The following is a 17742-nucleotide window of genomic DNA, read 5'->3' as shown; positions in this document are numbered from 1 at the left end:
TCTTAGCTACAAACATCAGTCGTGCCAGACAATGCAATCTCTCTGAAGAAATGCATGTAGCTTATCAAACTGTTCATTACGCAGTACTTAAAGTAAATGAGTAACTAAAGCACAAAATTCCACTTTGAGACTTCGCCCTCATCTCGCAAGAGTCACCGCGGACTTGAGATTGGCACATGCGCGGCACCTCCAAATCTCGCATTAACGCGACTTCCTTCAGCTGAGCATAGTATACATGATGTGTTGCTGTCCAGCGCCATCTGTTGACCATTTTGTGTACTTCATTTTGCTTTCAGTGACCCGCATGTCATGTCAATCATGTGTGTCCTTTATTACCTCGATACCTCCAAAACTTCTACTGCATGAATTATTTCTCGTTTGCGTTTGGTGACCAAAATGTCAAGCTTTTAACTTCAACTAAGGTCCAGTGTCTTAGATTTGCCAACAGTTCCTAACTGGGGGTAATACTTCAACACTCGTATGTGATGCGGTTTGCCATAATAGAGTATTATGTCGTATACGATTTTTCACGATTTTATGCTACGCTTTTAACATTCAAAGACAGATCATAACTGCCTACTGGCAATGGGTACGTATTGCAAGACGCAAAGTTGGTAATGTTTTTTAGGGTGAGCCAGGTGTACTCCTGCACCTGTAGTAACTAGATGTGGAAGACGCACGGAAAATAAACGGAGGTTGATAGGCGTGGATGTTGAAGGACTGGTAGGAGTACCCCACGTCTGTTACATATTTAAAAAACAAGGCATCACTGACATGTGTGTTTGCCAGTACAGTTGAAGGTGTGCCGTAAAACAACCTCTGTCCACAATCTGTATTAACTTACACTAAGGGGAGGGGGACAGACATAAAAATTGGTAAGATTTCAACTAGAATATCTTACTCCGTTTTTGCAATATAATTTTAAAACACTCAGAACAGGTAAACTTGTACTTCTTCTTAACTGTTAGCATCCTGAAAGTTTTCAATGTTACTAGAAAATAGTGTCTTCTATATTTTTTTAAATATAGTAGAATTTAGTTTTTAGTATGCATCCCAAATTTTAGGTACACATTTCTAGGTAATGGCCGTACTTCAGGAAGTAAAATTTCAGAATCGTGCCTAATAGGCTTGGTGTGTGATAAGACTTATGTCAGAACAAAAATTTATACTTACTTTTTTATTTTCAGACGCTTTAAATTTATGATCTGAAAATGAAAAAATATTTTTTTCCGAAACTAGGCCCTGTGTGTCACTAAGGAAAAAAATTGTTGTTGTTAAGTCGGTCTTCCAGTTGGTAGCACACATAAATAGAATGTGTAATTTCAGCTCTGAATATTTAATAGTTCCTTAGTAAAGTGTACCTGCAATTTGGAATGAATACTGAAAATTATATTGTACTATATTTAAAAAATATTGAATGACTCCGTTTTTTAGTAATATTGAAAACTTTTAGGATGCTAACAGTTAAGAAAAAGTGCAACTTTACGTGTTCCGAGAGTTTTAATTTATATCGAAAAATGGAGTAAGATACTAAAGTTCAAATCTTACCTATTTTATGTCACTTTTCCCTGTAATGTCCCCTTAAGTGATGTGTTGCCTTGGCAGTAAAGAGTTAACGGACCTTTGGGCCACCCTGTATATAGACAGGCTGGTACGGACGAACTTCCATTGAAATATTCCGAGCCGCTCTTTCGCGAGATATCATAATCAATTGGATCGCCAACCTTCGCAGCGAGACGGCATCCCAAGAAAAGTAGGAAGAAGAAGAGAAACCATTTAAAAGATATCAATATAATTAAAATCGCAACGACCACGATTCACTATTTCGGCGAAATGTTCATTCATTTATCCGTTTCAGGTGTAATAATGATCATATATAACTTGAAAACTACTCCATATATTTCTACCAAACTTCATATTTAGGATCCACCATTCCTTTGGTAGGTTTTAGGCTAATCTTGTTTCTAAATCTCTGAAGGTTTATACGAAACCATAACCGTGATTTTGCACTCGCACAAAATATACACACCAAAGTTAATGGAAATCTACCCGCCTTAATGGAAATCAATTCCTAAAACTTTTCTCTCATGTTCATCATTTCGATACGAGGATTAATAAGGAAAATAGTATTGACGGACCGTTTCTCAGTCCAACTTCGAGCGGACTTTCTTTTGTCGATTAGTCTGTTCGTCAGTTTGTTGAGTTCTTTTAACTGAGAAACTACTGTATATATTTTACCAAACTTTAAATCTGCCTTTGGGTTGGTATTAGGGTCAATATTATTTATAAATCCCGGATATGTTTTGGGGGGTTTATATGAAGTCGAAACAGTGATTTTACCATCCCACAAATTATACATGACCAAGCATAATGGAAATCAATTTCTAAAAAGTATTTTTTTTTTCTCATGACCACCTTTTCGACAGGAGGATAAAAAGGGAAGTATCATTAATAGACTGTTCTACAGGCTGTCATGGCATTTCGAGTTGGCTTAAATTGTTTAGCTAAAGAGCCATTTTACACTTTTCGATAGAACAGATAATGAGAGAGGTTATCGTCAACGATTGATTTCATGATTCTCCAACCACAGCGTCACTCCCGGTTTCAGATGAACAATAATATGTAACGGAGAAACAGGGAGAATTACGCACAACTGCATCGTTCAATAAACTCTGTGATCTGCCCCCATTCTCTCTCCACTTTTCTCAGCTTTATCGTACTTCACGTTACTACCACGCGCTTTCGTAGAAGAATATCGGTTTAACATTCCGTATTAAATGCTTGATAACAGGCATGTAACTTCGCATAAATTCGTTAAGAAATCGTGAAATTGATTACCGATTCCCGTGCGAAGAACGGATATTACGCTAGTAGTAAATTCCCTACCTTGAAAATAATCACCAGAATTGCCTCACTGGGTGATGAATAGAGTCCGAATGTTAGGCTGTAATAAGTTACAATTCACCCCGACAACAGTTCTGATATGAGATTTAAATATATGAATGGAATTAACATCACATCACGTATTTAACTACAAATAGGGTTCGAACTATCACCTCAAGATAGATTACAGAGCTTGTTGCTCAAAGGCATGGGTTTCTCTTTTGAGGAGTATTGTACACCGTACCGTTGGTAGTACCACAAACGATAACATTTTGTGTATGTACTGCAGTGTTTTGTTGACAAACAGCACAGTTAGAGATCGAACTCCCTTGAACATTCTACTCCTGGTATCGAGGAACACGATAAGAATGCAAAAGGTTGTAAAACTGGGCAACCTCGAGCATTACGTGACTTGCAATGAAGAAACCTCAGCCTCGTTAGAAAGCAGAGTGGGCTGTAATGAGACAGGAAGAGCCGGGATTGGGTCTCACGGCAGGAGTGTTGATTAGCGAAAGAGAACACTCTCACAGCTTGTATGAATCTTGAAGTGAATGAGAGTTATTGGTAGGTGAAGTAGATAGATAATATTAATAATTAACAAAATAACTATTAGAGTTCGGATGTTCATGCAGTAACAGGTTAGAATGCAAACCAACTTGCCTGGTAGGAACTGCCGTCCACTCTCCCTTCCAAAGTGTAGCGAGAGTAAAATAAGTTTTAGGGGTTCTAATAGGCGGGGACCCTACTGTGTATGCAAATCTCATAGCGTCATCGATTCAGGATTGTGCTTTAGAAGCAGTCCCTTGGTCATTACTACTATCGTTTAAACCTAGTTTCTGCGAATGTGGGGCAATATGGGTCAGATCCACTCATTGTTTTAAATTCATACCTAACCATTCATTCTTCGTCATCATGTTTTGAATTCTGATCAGTGGATGATTTTGGACTTTTAAATTGTCACTACATTTTGTCTCATTTTGTACCATTAGGGGTCGATGACCTATAGGTTAGGCCCCTTTGAACAAGTATCATCATCATCACCTTCAGAAAATGCATAACTTCGGAAAATGTAAATCCCTTCGAGATACAAGAAATAGGAGTTATAGACGTTGAAGTTATAGAAGTTTGACGTATGTTTTACTGTTTCTGGCTCCATATTACTTGCGCGACAACAATCACTGGTTACGTTACGAGCCTTCTAATGATATATTGTAACAACTGCTGTCCGCGAAACTTTTAGTAACACTTGCTTTTACGAGGATGAGGGGGCAAGGAGGAAGCATCAGTGGATCCAGTAGAACTACCAATGGAATATAAATGAAAATTGAATTCAATCGATATGAATTTTCTAGACGTAATTATCTAAAACTCATAACTGCGTCGCACACACCACTATGTCTTGGGACATGTTTAATTTCCTAGCAGACAAGGTAGCGGACGCCATACTGGAGAAAACGTAAAATTAAGCAATTTTCTCGATTGTGCCGAAATTTGAAGGGCTAAAGGGTCAGGAAAGGTTTAAAATTTTTCTCAGACGGTTGAAGCGCTGGCCTTCTGACCCCAACGTAGCAGGTTCAATCCTGGCTCAGTCCGGTGGTATTTGAAGGTGCTCAAATACGCCAGCCTCGTATCGGTAGATTTACTCGCATGTAAAAGAACTCCTGCGGGACTAAGTTCCGGCACCTCGGCATCCCCGAAAACCGTAAAAGAGTAGTTAGTGGGACGTAAAGCAAATACCATTATTATTACATTACTACGGTATTCCGTGCAATACACGTATGTATTCCTTCATTTAAGGCCTTGCATAATGAAATGTGTTTAAGGCGGCGTTTGCATAAAATATGCCGAAAAGCATAACTTGTAATCACCGTGTATCAGGAAATGAATTAATTTAAGAGAACCGGGAAGTGGGAAACGATAGAAAAATTAACTTCCGAGGTTCAGTTACATATCTCAGAAACTAAAAGAGGTATTTCCTTCAATGCTCTTTTAATATATTTAGAGTATTTTCATCATTATTTGGGTGGAATATGAACCTTCCGTGTTTAGTATTTTGTGTCAGAAAGAACATTATAAAAATAACAAAACTTTCCTTTACTGAGGTACCTTTTTCTGGGAACATATTCAAACCAGACCCAAGAAACTTTTCATGCATAATATTTAAACCTTTTTTGAGCTGCTGAAGTAAAATTATTCTTTTATTTTTTAAAGGAGTTGAGAAATTCTTATTTTTATATCCTAGTTGAAAACTGAAATTTTGTGTAAAATTTTCAGTACTCTTCAAGCTGGCACCGTGGGAGTGGCGACCCCATTGTAATAACAGCCTATATATGATATATGTTTCATTCATTACATCCCGGACCCGGTCAATGACTGGAAAACAGGTTGTAGGTTTTCATTTTTTCATTTTCTTCAAGCTGGCCTCCGCGAACTAATCAAGATATATGATTAAATTTATTTCCACAAGTATATCTGTATAGTGTCTAAGAGAATACCAAGTTTCAAATACATTTATGTGATAGTTTCTGAGAAAGGGGTACACAAAGTTTCAAGGAATATGACTTAGGGAAAAATCCAAAAAGCATATTTGACTGATAGCTGGCATCTAATGATATTCAGCGTGCAGAGTTATGTTTAACCCTAATTTTATTGCCTCGAATATGAAGATTTTTTTAAAGCTCAAAAACCAAAAATTGTCTTTCACACTTCCGCTCCCCTTTAAGGTTACCATAAGCAATGAAGTACTAAGTAAAAACATTCATATTTTAGTGGCTTAACATGCTCAACTCTCCTACGAACAATTATGAGGCAGGATAGTACTGAATACTATGTCACTACCATATCACCTCTCCAGCAAAACGTCACGCTTTTATAAACTTAAACAAAAGAAAACAGGCTACAATAAAAGTTGCATCTCTTCCAGCAACGACGTTGATACAGAATAGCACACACATGTTGACAATTTACTGTTTCATTCCTTATACCACAGACTATGCAGCTGTATGTTTCAACCATTACTTGTAGACCAAAGAAGGTAACTGTAGTCTATCACCGGTAGGCGTGCATAGCCCTGAGTCAGAAACGTGGCGAAGTACAAACCGGGTGAGGGGAAGAAACATTCGCTCTCGTGCACAGGTACTTCTTACGGCGGGTTAGCTTTGACACCCATAGCCTAGTGTTTGCCGTACCGATCTGCACTACTGGTAATAAAATTGTGTTAAGCTGATATTACAAATTTTGTAGATACAAATTTAAGTAAAATTGCAGTTCACTGTTCATCTCTAAACTTATAAGCCAGAAACTGAACAGCCTAAGTAGGGCTTCTCCTTTGTTTTGCCTCATGACTGAGGCGTCGTGACTATCATAATATTCAGCCCTCTAGCCGATGAACCATACTCCGCCATTCTTCCCTATCTAAAGCTTTCAGTGTGGTTGCTCTGAGAGAACACTGTAAGGGGCCATTCACCATGTCAATCCATCGCGTTGGTACTCGTCCTCACTGTCTTGTTCCCTGGACTTTGCCCTCAACAATCAGCTTTTGAAGACTACCATCTCGGCGCATTATATGTCCAAAGTAGCGTACAATCCGCTGATACACGATAGACGAACTTGTATCTGAAGTTGGTTCAGGATTGATGTGTTCGTGCGATGAGCTATCCAAGGAATCCTTAACATTTCCCTCCAGCACCACATTTCAAACCTTTCTATCCGTTCACGATCACGTTTGACGATGGTCCACGTCTCTGCGCCATACAAGAAGACTGAGAAGACTAGAGATTCAACGAGCTTCTTTTTTTGTCTTAATGGTGATGTTGTAATCTTTCAAGTATGCTACAATTCATGCAAAATGAAGCAGCTTGTGGTAATACCAATGTTCCTCTCCGCAAGCACAAGCTCGGATCTCTGCAGCCGCAGGTGTCTCTAAAAGAAAGGTGCACGACATTAAGAAAGGATAAACGTGCTCCTTCAGAATTCCTGACAAAATTTGTGTGTGACTGTTACGAATTTGGATGATTTTGACCAGTGCGTTATACGGAGGACAGTTCATGGATTTCAAATTCACGAGAAGTCCCCGCCCACCGTTACGAAATTACATTACGCGTAAAATTCAAATTCAAATCTCAGGATTATATTAAAGGATTTGGGTTTCAAACGGTGAAAAAATAATAATACAACGGTATTGGTGGATAAAAGTGCCGTAAGGAACGTATGAATGAATTATTTTATACAACTGGAACGTTTTAGAACAAATAGACATCCCGTTCTATTCGTGGATGAGTGCGTCATTCTCACAACCTATGTAAATAAGAAAGGCCTGTCCGGCGATTCTATCAAAGAAATGATTTTGCGGAGGCTAGTACAGTCATTATCCCTTTCCGGGAAGTAGTGACGCACCACGGTTGCAGACTTACAGCCCTGGAACCCGGATATCTAGGCTGTAAAAGGTTAGAATGAAAACAAACCAAAGCAAATGACAAGTACACTCTACCCGGACAACAGTTCTGCTATGAGATTTGCATAAACAGTAGTGTTGTGGCCTATTACAAACCTACAATTTATGTTACTCTCACTACACTGCGGAAGAGCGGATAGATGACAGTTCCTATCAGGTAAGTTGGTTTGCATTCGAACCTATTACTGTCTAAATATCCGGACTCCAGTTACACCGCGACCTTGGTCTCGTCCTGCTGTTCGTAACGCCAGTGCCTGTTGGTGGCGGTAAATATTGTTGTTACTAAAGGCCAACTGTCCTCTCTTAACACTTATCACAGACAGTAAAGATATAGAAGAAGAAATTGAGTGGCTTGGAGAACTGTGTGTAAGAATACATAACCCAAGAAATAGCACTGTTTGAAACTAGTGTAATTCCACAGGCGCAGAAAGTACCTTCCACTTGCACAACTTCAAATTGAATGACCTGAAGAAGCTCGTCCTCAATCGATTGGAGGCGACCGGTCCGTATTATTTGCGACCTCCCCCGTGACTGGGAGGTAAACGCTCGGAGAATCTTCACCCATTCTATGGGACATTGGAAGCCACCTGTTCACGTATCTCCTTTTACTTCTTTACGTAAATAACGCCAAGTCTTTCGAGAAATGGGAAGGAAACGATGACCATGCACGACCAGATGAATATTTCCAGAATCGATATACCATTTTGTCTCTTTCCAATTTTGAACTATGAGATCAGTAGTGCCACTACTTGGACACCTTGATGACGGAGAATGAAGAGGAATCTACAGCATGCACCTACTCTATCTCCAGTTACTGGCTGGGTGAGAAGAGTCTTCATTCATTAATTAATTCATTCATTCACTCATCCATTCATTCGTTCATGCATGCATGAACACAAATCGACCATGAAATCATTCATTCACCAGTCCATGTAGTCATTCATTCATTCTTCTTCTTTCCGATGAGGCCTGCTCAGGACCACGTCCCAATTTCAATTCAGTTCTTCATACTTTCTTCTTTTCTCTTCCGTTCCGTCCAATATTCTTTCATCCTTTCAGTATGCTGTTTCTTTCTGACCTCGGACCAGTTCGTACCAGGTTTCTTGTTCAATCTTCCTTGGAATCCTTCCATACTTACTACCCTCTTTCTAAAAATCTCTCTTTCCAGAGTTTCTTCTTCTCTTATGTTATTTCTTTCTAAATCTTTCTTTACTTCTTGAATACAGCTAGTTGTTGCCTTTTTGTCCCAAAGGTACTTGAAAATATTTTTTGTTAATCTGGAATCATGCATTCTGTAAATATGTCCAAAAAATTGGAGTCTCCGTTTTCTTATGGTTTCTGTTATGTTTTCTATGTTCCTGTATATTTCATCATTAGATCTTAATTTCCATACTTCTGTTGTTTTCACAGGGCCTAACATTTTTATCATGATTCTCCTTTCTAGTATCTCAAGTTTATCTAATCTGTAGTTTAGTACCAGGCATTCACTTGCATATAGGCATTCTGGTTTCACCACTGTAGTGTGGTGCCTTATTTTAAGATTTTTAGATAGACACTTTTTGTTATAAACATTTTTTGTGATAGCAAATGCTCTTTCCATCTTGGGTACCCTTTCTTCTACTGCACATTTGTCTAAACAATTTTCTTGAATTATTTCTCCAAGATATTTCAATTTCATTACTCTTTCAACCTGACCAATATCTGTTGCCAAAAATTTTGGAGCGTTCTTAATGTTTGTAATAATTTTTCTTTTTCTACGGAGATTCTCAAACCTGTCCTGTTGGCTATTTCTTCCAAGAGATTGATTTGTGATGTGTTGTTGTTAGGTTTTCTGACAATATAGCAAAATCGTCTGCAAATGCTAGGCAATTGATTTCAATTCCTTTGTTTTTCCTCCCCAAAGTTACCGACCAAATGTTATGTTCTTTAAGCTTTACATTCCAAATTCTTACAATTTTCTCTGGACACAGTTAAATAGAAGAGGTGACAAACCGTCACCTTGCCTTACTCCTGTATTTATCTTAATAGGTTTTGATATCTCACTCATAAATTTCACCTTTGAAATTGTGTCAGTCGTTCATAATGTATGTTGTAATTGTAGGACTTGTCACACACAGGTAAGCATTAATACAAGTTAGGGAGGGTAAGGTACATGTTTGTTCTAGAGCAGTGGCTCTCAAATTGTGATACGCCTAAGACTTTTAGCGAGCAACCTTCGGGGGAAAAGTGAAGAAAAATTGAAAGTTTGTAATAAATAAGGAGGAGTTTAAATATTGAGCCACTCTTCCACCTGGACTACGACACATCAGAAAACTGTGTCACGCAATGTCTGAATAAGAGAATTAAGATCGAAAATTTTTCATCCTTATTTATTTATTAATTTGATATGGAGTGTTACGGCTTCCAGCAGTACTGGTAATAAAATGTTGTTACGCTGATATTACAAATATCCTCTATATAACTAGTTCTGTGGTCTCGTTTAATACTATGTGTCTTAGTCCCCCCCCCCTCTCTCTCTCTCTCTCTCTCTCTCTCTCTCTCTTACGCCAGACGCAATATGGATAATAGTCGCATTATTGTCGTGTTTATAGACGTTACCGAGAAAACAAAAGGAATAGACTTCGTTGGGTTCATCCAATAAAAATGAAAAGATGGACGAATAAGGCCTGTTTTAGACGCTATTCGAAGATCTAAGATCTAACTATTTTCGTATGTCCCTTTCTGATGTTAATAAAATAATAATGTTATTTGCTTTACGTCCCACTAACTACTTTTTAAGGTCTTCGGAGACGCCGAGGTGCCGGAATTTAGTACCGCAGGAGTTCTTTTACGTGCCAGTAAATCTACCGACACGAGGCTGTCGTATTTGAGCACCTTCAAATACCACCGGACTGAGCCAGGATTGAACCTGCCAAGTTGGGGTTAGAAGGCCAGCGCCTTAACCGTCTGAGCCACTCAGCCCGGCTTTCTGATGTTGGTGCTGCTACGTGGCAAATGTCAAAGGTTTAAGACCTAACAGTGTCCGTGTCCGTTTAAAATGCAATCATGTAAAGGTGTTTCCGTAGTTAGGTCAGCACTTGCAATAAAAGTTACTTGCCAAAAAATGTTTTTTTAAATTATCGTTCAATTTTCTAAAATCTTCCTTCAGACTTTCACATACTTCTTTGTACCATCCCGATTGACTTATCCCACAGTATATGTCTGGCCTCGACCAACGATATCAATAGTTCTATATCGGTTTCGGCGTCCTCCATGTTTACACTCAACTGTACTTTCTGAGAGCAGATGAACGATTGATGGACGGTGTGTGTGAAAACACTAATACAGTCACATGTACCGCTGTAGATCTGCTACCGGCCGGCAGCCGGATCCTCCAGTGAGTGTGTCCGGCTGTTACCCGGCGCGGTACCGAACACCGGCATGTGTGAAAGCTTTTACATAATCCACTAGTTCGTCCGGCGTGAACCAGCGGGTCAAAACCGATGTGTGTGTGAAGGGAGCCTTATGTTTAAATCTTTAGAAACTGAGTCCTCTACTTCTCTTACTCTCCATAAGATTCAATTTTTCAAGTCTCCTCCATTCGCCTCACACGACTCCATCACCGAAGCCGGTTTGTGCGTTCAGCTTCATCCATTGAGTTCATTCCTAACTTAACCTTTATCCCCTCACTCGGAGTACCCTCTTGCCACTGTTCCCACCTGCTTGTACCAGCAATCATTCTCGCTACGTTCATGTCTGTTACTTCTAACTTATAAATAAGATATCCTGAGTCCACCCGATTTGATATAAGGCTAAAATCTAGCATTTTGTGAAACTTTCATCCAAAAAGGATGCCCTGTGATATTTTCATTGATACATTGTAAAAATATTGTCTTACTTACGATGTTTAAATGTTGAAGTAATTGTCCATAATCAATCAAAATGCCGCTATGTTACCATTCACGCTTTCACAGCCCGTGGCTATGCCCTTACGCCCTTAAAAAAATAAAGTGAAATTCTTTACGTTTCGTAGAGAACATTGCTCTCCGTCTTCAGAAGAAACTCTGGTCTGTTGACGAGGAAGGCTTCTCCAAGAATGAAAGTTTGAATTTAGACGTTAATGATAGAAGTGGAAGTGGTACGTTCATTCGTCACCAGATGGCTCACAGAGCACGGTACTGCGCTAGCGTTCGAAGCGGAAGCTGACGGTGCCATCAGAATCACTCTATATGATATCTATAATACTGCCTTAATTATTAGCCATGTACTCATACTTTTTAAACCTACCACTTAGAAAATTCTTCGTGGCGATATATTGAGTTGTTAACCATGAGTGAGGGGATACAATGTCTCTGATCTAAATGGCCTTGTTTCTTGCCGTGCGATAGCAGCGCATTCTATAGTTACAAAGCCCTTGGTGTGGACGTGCAGCTGGTACTACTTTGTTGTCGGTAGGTAGCGCCTCGAGATCAAGACAGCAGTGCATTTAATGTCACAGTCCACTGTCTCCATTGTTGATTCATTACCTCTGTTGTTCGGTGTACTTGTGCTTTTAATCTCCGTTATTTTTTATTTATTCTTCTACCCAATTGACGATGACCAGCGGGAAATATGGATCACCGATCAGTTGTAAAAGGTGATTTTAATGACTTCCTGAAGTAATTTAAGACATTAGAAATACTGTAAAAACCTATAAAGCTGACTGTTTATCGACACCAGATTATATAACCGTGACTGTTTCATGATCCTTAGTACATCTTCACTAATGAATTGCAGAGGTCTTTGAACAAAATGCTTATCGATAATAAAGCAGACATTGATGAGGAATAATATTGCCTAATGGAACATACTTCATAAACAATGGGGCTGAAGTTTGCGTGTCATTGTAAATCACATTTAATGTGTAACCCTTTGTTTCTTTAGGATAATAACAACGTCCCTTCAAGTTTACGTGATATAACATCTCGATTATTCTGACGATACGACCAATTTCCACACAATCTGAACCAAAAAGACTTGGCCTTTTGTTGAATTCCGTACATAACACAGATAAGGCAGTGAGAAGCCAGTTACGATATCACTGAACTGCAACGTCTGTGAGCAAATATCACATGAACGTATTCAGTGGCCTCCATTTTCAATTCATTCATTTATTGCCCGTGATTTAACGTCACACTATTTTCATTTATTTTTTGCTAGTGCCTTAAGGTCGCACAATTTTTTGAGGAGTTAGTGAATTAACATCACACTATTTGTATTTTATTTTCTGCTAGTGATTTAACATCACACTATTTTTATTCCGTTTTTTGCTAGCGATTTGATATCGCACTACTTTTTTACCGGGCGAGTTGGCCGTGCTGTTAGAGGCGCGCAGCTGTTAGCTTGCATCCGGGAGGTAGTGGGTTCGAGCCCCACTGTCGGCAGCCCTGAAGTTGGCCTTACGTGTTTTCCCATTTTCACACCAGGCAAATGCTGGGACTGTACCATAATTAAGGTCTCGGCCGCTTCCTTCCTATTCCTAGGTCTTTCCTATCCCATCGTCGCCATAAGACCTATCTGTGTGGGTGCGACGTTAAGCTAATTCTAAAAAAATATTTATTTTTTGCTAGTGATGAACATCGCATTGTTTTCATTTTATATTTTGCTAGTGATTTAACGTCGCATTATTTTTATTTTATTTTTCTACTGACTTAACGTCGCACTATTTTTTTGCTAATGATTTAACATTGCACTATTTTAATTTGATATTTTGCAAGTGATTTAAGATCGCACTATTTTTATTTTATTTTTTTTGCCAGTGATTTAATGTCACACTATTTTTTCATTTTTGCTAGTGATTTAACGTCGCATTATTTTTACTGTATTTTTAATTTTTGCTAGTGATTTAACGTCGCATTACTTTTTCTGTATTTTTAATTTTTGCTAGTGATTTAACGTCGCATTTTTTACTGTATTTTTAATTTTTGCTGGTGATTTAACGTCGCATTTTTTACTGTATTCTTAATTTTTGCTAGTGATTTAACGTCTCATTTTTTACTGTATTTTTAATTTTTGCTAGTGATTTAACGTCGCATTTTTTACTGTATTTTTAATTTTTGCTGGTGATTTAACGTCCCATTTTTTACTGTATTCTTAATTTTGCTAGTGATTTAACGTCGCATTTTTTACTGTATTTTTAGTTTTTTCTAGTGATTTAACGTCGCATTTTTACTGTATTTTTATTTTTTTCTAGTGATTTAACGTCGCATTATTTTTACTGTATTTTTAATTTTTGCTAGTGATTTAACGTCGCATTATTTTTACTGTATTTTTAATTTTTGCTAGTGATTTAACGTCGCATTTTTTACTGTATTTTTAATTTTTGCTAGTGATTTAACGTTGAACAATTTTTATTTTATTTTTTGCCAGTGATTTAACGTCACACTATTTTTTTCATTTTTGCTAGTGATTTAACGTCGCATTATTTTTACTGTATTTATATTTTTTGCTAGTGATTTAACGTCGCATAATTTTTATTTTATTTTTTGCCAGTGATTTAACGCCACACTATTTTTTTTTAATTTTTGCTAGTGATTTAACGTCGCATTATTTTTACTGTATTTTTAATTTTTGCTAGTGATTTAACGTCGCATTATTTTTACTGTATTTTTAATTTTTGCTAGTGATTTAACGTCGCATTATTTTTACTGTATTTTTATTTTTTGCTAGTGATTTAGCGTCGCATTATTTTTACTGTATTTTTAATTTTTGCTAGTGATTTAACGTCACACAATTTTTATTCTATTTCTTTATTTTTTGCTAGTAGTCCACGAACCTACTACGCTGGCGTAGCATGGGGAGAGGTGATAATCCCACCTGGCGCGTCCCAGGTGGTAGATAGAGGGGTCCTAACCAGCTTGGTATCGGACTTGGGCGAAATAAAATTCCTCTCGCGGACTAAACACCGCCCCCCACCACTGTTGGTGGGGGACGCAGAGGAAGAATACACCTGCGGTATTCCCTGCCTGACGTAAGAGATGACTAAATGGATGATGACATTAGAACCATGAAACTACTTGTGCTTAGTACTATGATCTACGTTATCAATGAGTAGTGCCTTTATGTGAGCAATACCACTGTTCTGTGGTTAGTAGGGTCTATGATCGTGCGTATTCCACCGAAGTGGGAGAGCGGGCATTCGGCTGCGCGAACTAATGTCCATGTGCCGTAACGCTGTGCTGGAATGTGTCGGTTCCCTTGGGTTCAAAATGGATCTGCGCTATCTATGAGTAGTACCACTTTACCAGAAACACGCTGGGCGTACGTTGCCTATGATTAGTATCACCATGTAAGAAAACCACGGGTGAGCGTTACCTGTGGTTGTTACCATAATGTGGTTGTACATTGCCTGTAATTAGTAGCACTATGTGATTAACACTATGAGTGTATGTTGCCTGCGATTAGTTCCCCTTAGTGAGGGACACCACGGGAATAATGGGGCCCGTGATTAGTCCCACTCTGTGTGGAGCACTATGGGTCTGCGTTGCTTGTGAGTAGTACCCGTATGTATGAAACATCATGGGTTCGTGTTACCTGAGAGTGATGCCATTCTCTGCCACATACGATAGGTCTACATTTCCTGGGGTTAATACCACTATAGGAGGAACACCATGGTTCTACGTCCCAGCGATTAGTACCATTATGAGGCGCCGGCGACCTGTATTTTGGACCCCTTTAGATGAAAATGCATCATCTTAGTAATTCAGGGTTTGTGAATTGGATCCACTGATTGCTTTTGTTCCACTATCATTTTTTCATCATCATTCGTTTTAGATAATAGTCAGTAGATTAATATTGAAGTTTTAATTTTCTTTCCGTTCACCTCTTACCATTAGGGGCCGATGGCCTAGCTGTTAGGCCCCTTAAACAACAAAAGTCATCATCAACATCATCATTTCCTAGTGGTTTCACGTCTCACTATTTTTATTTTATTTTTGTTAGTGATTAAACGTCACACTGTTCTTATTTTATTTTTTGCTGGTGATTTAACGTCGCACTAATTTTACTAATTTTATTTTATTCTTTACAAGTGATTTAAAGTCGCGCTTTTTTATTTTATTATTTGCTTGTGATTCTGCATAACAGCTTTTTTATTCAATTATTAATTTTTTTGCTATTGATTTAACGTCACACTATTTTATGTCGTTTTTTACTAGTGATTTACCGTCGGAATATTTATACTTCATTTTTTGGTTGTGATTTAACGTCGTACTATTTTTATTTTATTCTGTTGCTAGTGATTTAACATCGTATTTATTTTATTCTTTTGCTAGTGATTTAACATCGTATTATTTTTATTTTATTCTTTTGCTAGTGATTTAATATCGTACTATTTTTATTTTATTCTTTTGCTAGTGATTTAACATCGCACTATTTTTATTTTATTCTTTTGCTAGTGATTTAACATCGTACTATTTTTATTTTATTTTTGATAGTGATTTAACATCGTACTATTTTTATTTTATTTTTGATAGTGATTTAATATCGTACTATTTTTATTTTATTCTTTTGCTAGTGATTTAACATCGCACTATTTTTATTTTATTCTTTTGCTAGTGATTTAACATCGTACTATTTTTATTTTATTTTTGATAGTGATTTAACATCGTACTATTTTTATTTTATTCTTTTGCTAGTGATTTAACATCGTACTATTTTTATTTTATTTTAGCTAGTGATTTAACGTCGCACTATTTTTATTTTACTCTTTTGCTAGTGATTTAACATGGCACTATTTTTATTTTATTCTTTTGCTAGTGATTTAACATCGCACTATTTTTATTTTATTTTAGCTAGTGATTTAACATCGCACTATTTTTATTTTATCCTTTTGCTAGTGATTTAACATCGCACTATTTTTATTTTATTCTTTTGCTAGTGATTTAACATCGTACTATATTTATTTTATTCTTTTGATAGTGATTTAACATCGTACTATTTTTATTTTATTATTTTGCTAGTGATTTAATATCGTACTATTTTTATTTGATTCTTTTGCTAGTGATTTAACATCGTACTATTTTTATTTTATTTTTAGCTAGTGTATTAACATCGCACTATTTTTATTTTATTCTTTTGCTAGTGATTTAACGTCGCACTATTTTTATTTTATTTTTGATAGTGATTTAACGTCGTACTATTTTTATTTTATTCTTTTGCTAGTGATTTAACGTCGCACTATTTTTATTTTATTTTTGATAGTGATTTAACGTCGTACTATTTTTATTTTATTCTTTTGCTAGTGATTTAACGTCGCACTATTTTTATTTTATTTTTGATAGTGATTTAACGTCGTACTATTTTTATTTTATTCTTTTGCTAGTGATTTAACATCGAACTATTTTTATTTTATTTTGATAGTGTTTTAACGTCGTACTATTTTTATTTTATTCTTTTGCTAGTGATTTAACGTCGCACTATTTTTATTTTATTTTTGATAGTGATTTAACGTCGTACTATTTTCATTTTATTCTTTTGCTAGTGATTTAACGTCGCATTATTTTTATTTTATTTTTGATAGTGATTTAACGTCGCACTATTTTTATTTTATTTTTGATAGTGATTTAACGTCGTACTTTTTTATTTTATTCTTTTGCTAGTGATTTAACGTCGCACTATTTTTATTTTATTTTTGATAGTGATTTAACATCGTACTATTTTTATTTTATTTTGATAGTGATTTAACGGCGTACTATTTTTATTCTATTCTTTTGCTAGTGATTTAACATCGCACTATTTTTATTTTATTCTTTTGCTAGTGATTTAACATCGCACTATTTTTATTTTATTTTAGCTAGTGATTTAACATCGCACTATTTTTATTTTATTCTTTTGCTAGTGATTTAACATCGCACTATTTTTATTTTATTCTTTTGCTAGTGACTTAACATCGCACTATTTTTATTTTATTTTTGCTAGTGATTTAACATCGTACTATATTTATTTTATTCTTTTGATAGTGATTTAACATCGTACTATTTTTATTTTATTATTTTGCTAGTGATTTAACATCGTACTATTTTTATTTGATTCTTTTGCTAGTGATTTAACATCGTACTATTTTTATTTGATTCTTTTGCTAGTGATTTAACATCGTACTATTTTTATTTTATTTTTAGCTAGTGTATTAACATCGCACTATTTTTATTTTATTCTTTTGCTAGTGATTTAACGTCGCACTATTTTTATTTTATTTTTGATAGTGATTTAACGTCTTACTATTTTTATTTTATTCTTTTGGTAGTGATTTAACGTCGCACTATTTTTATTTTATTTTTGCTAGTGATTTAACGTCGTACTATTTTTATTTTATTCTTTTGCTAGTGATTTAACGTCGCACTATTTTTGTTTTATTTTTGATAGTGATTTAACGTCGTACTATTTTTATT

The sequence above is a fragment of the Anabrus simplex genome, chromosome X (genome assembly GCF_040414725.1).
Source record: "Anabrus simplex isolate iqAnaSimp1 chromosome X, ASM4041472v1, whole genome shotgun sequence".
Classification (NCBI taxonomy): Eukaryota; Metazoa; Arthropoda; class Insecta; order Orthoptera; family Tettigoniidae; genus Anabrus; species Anabrus simplex.
This window is presented reverse-complemented; position numbering follows the sequence as displayed.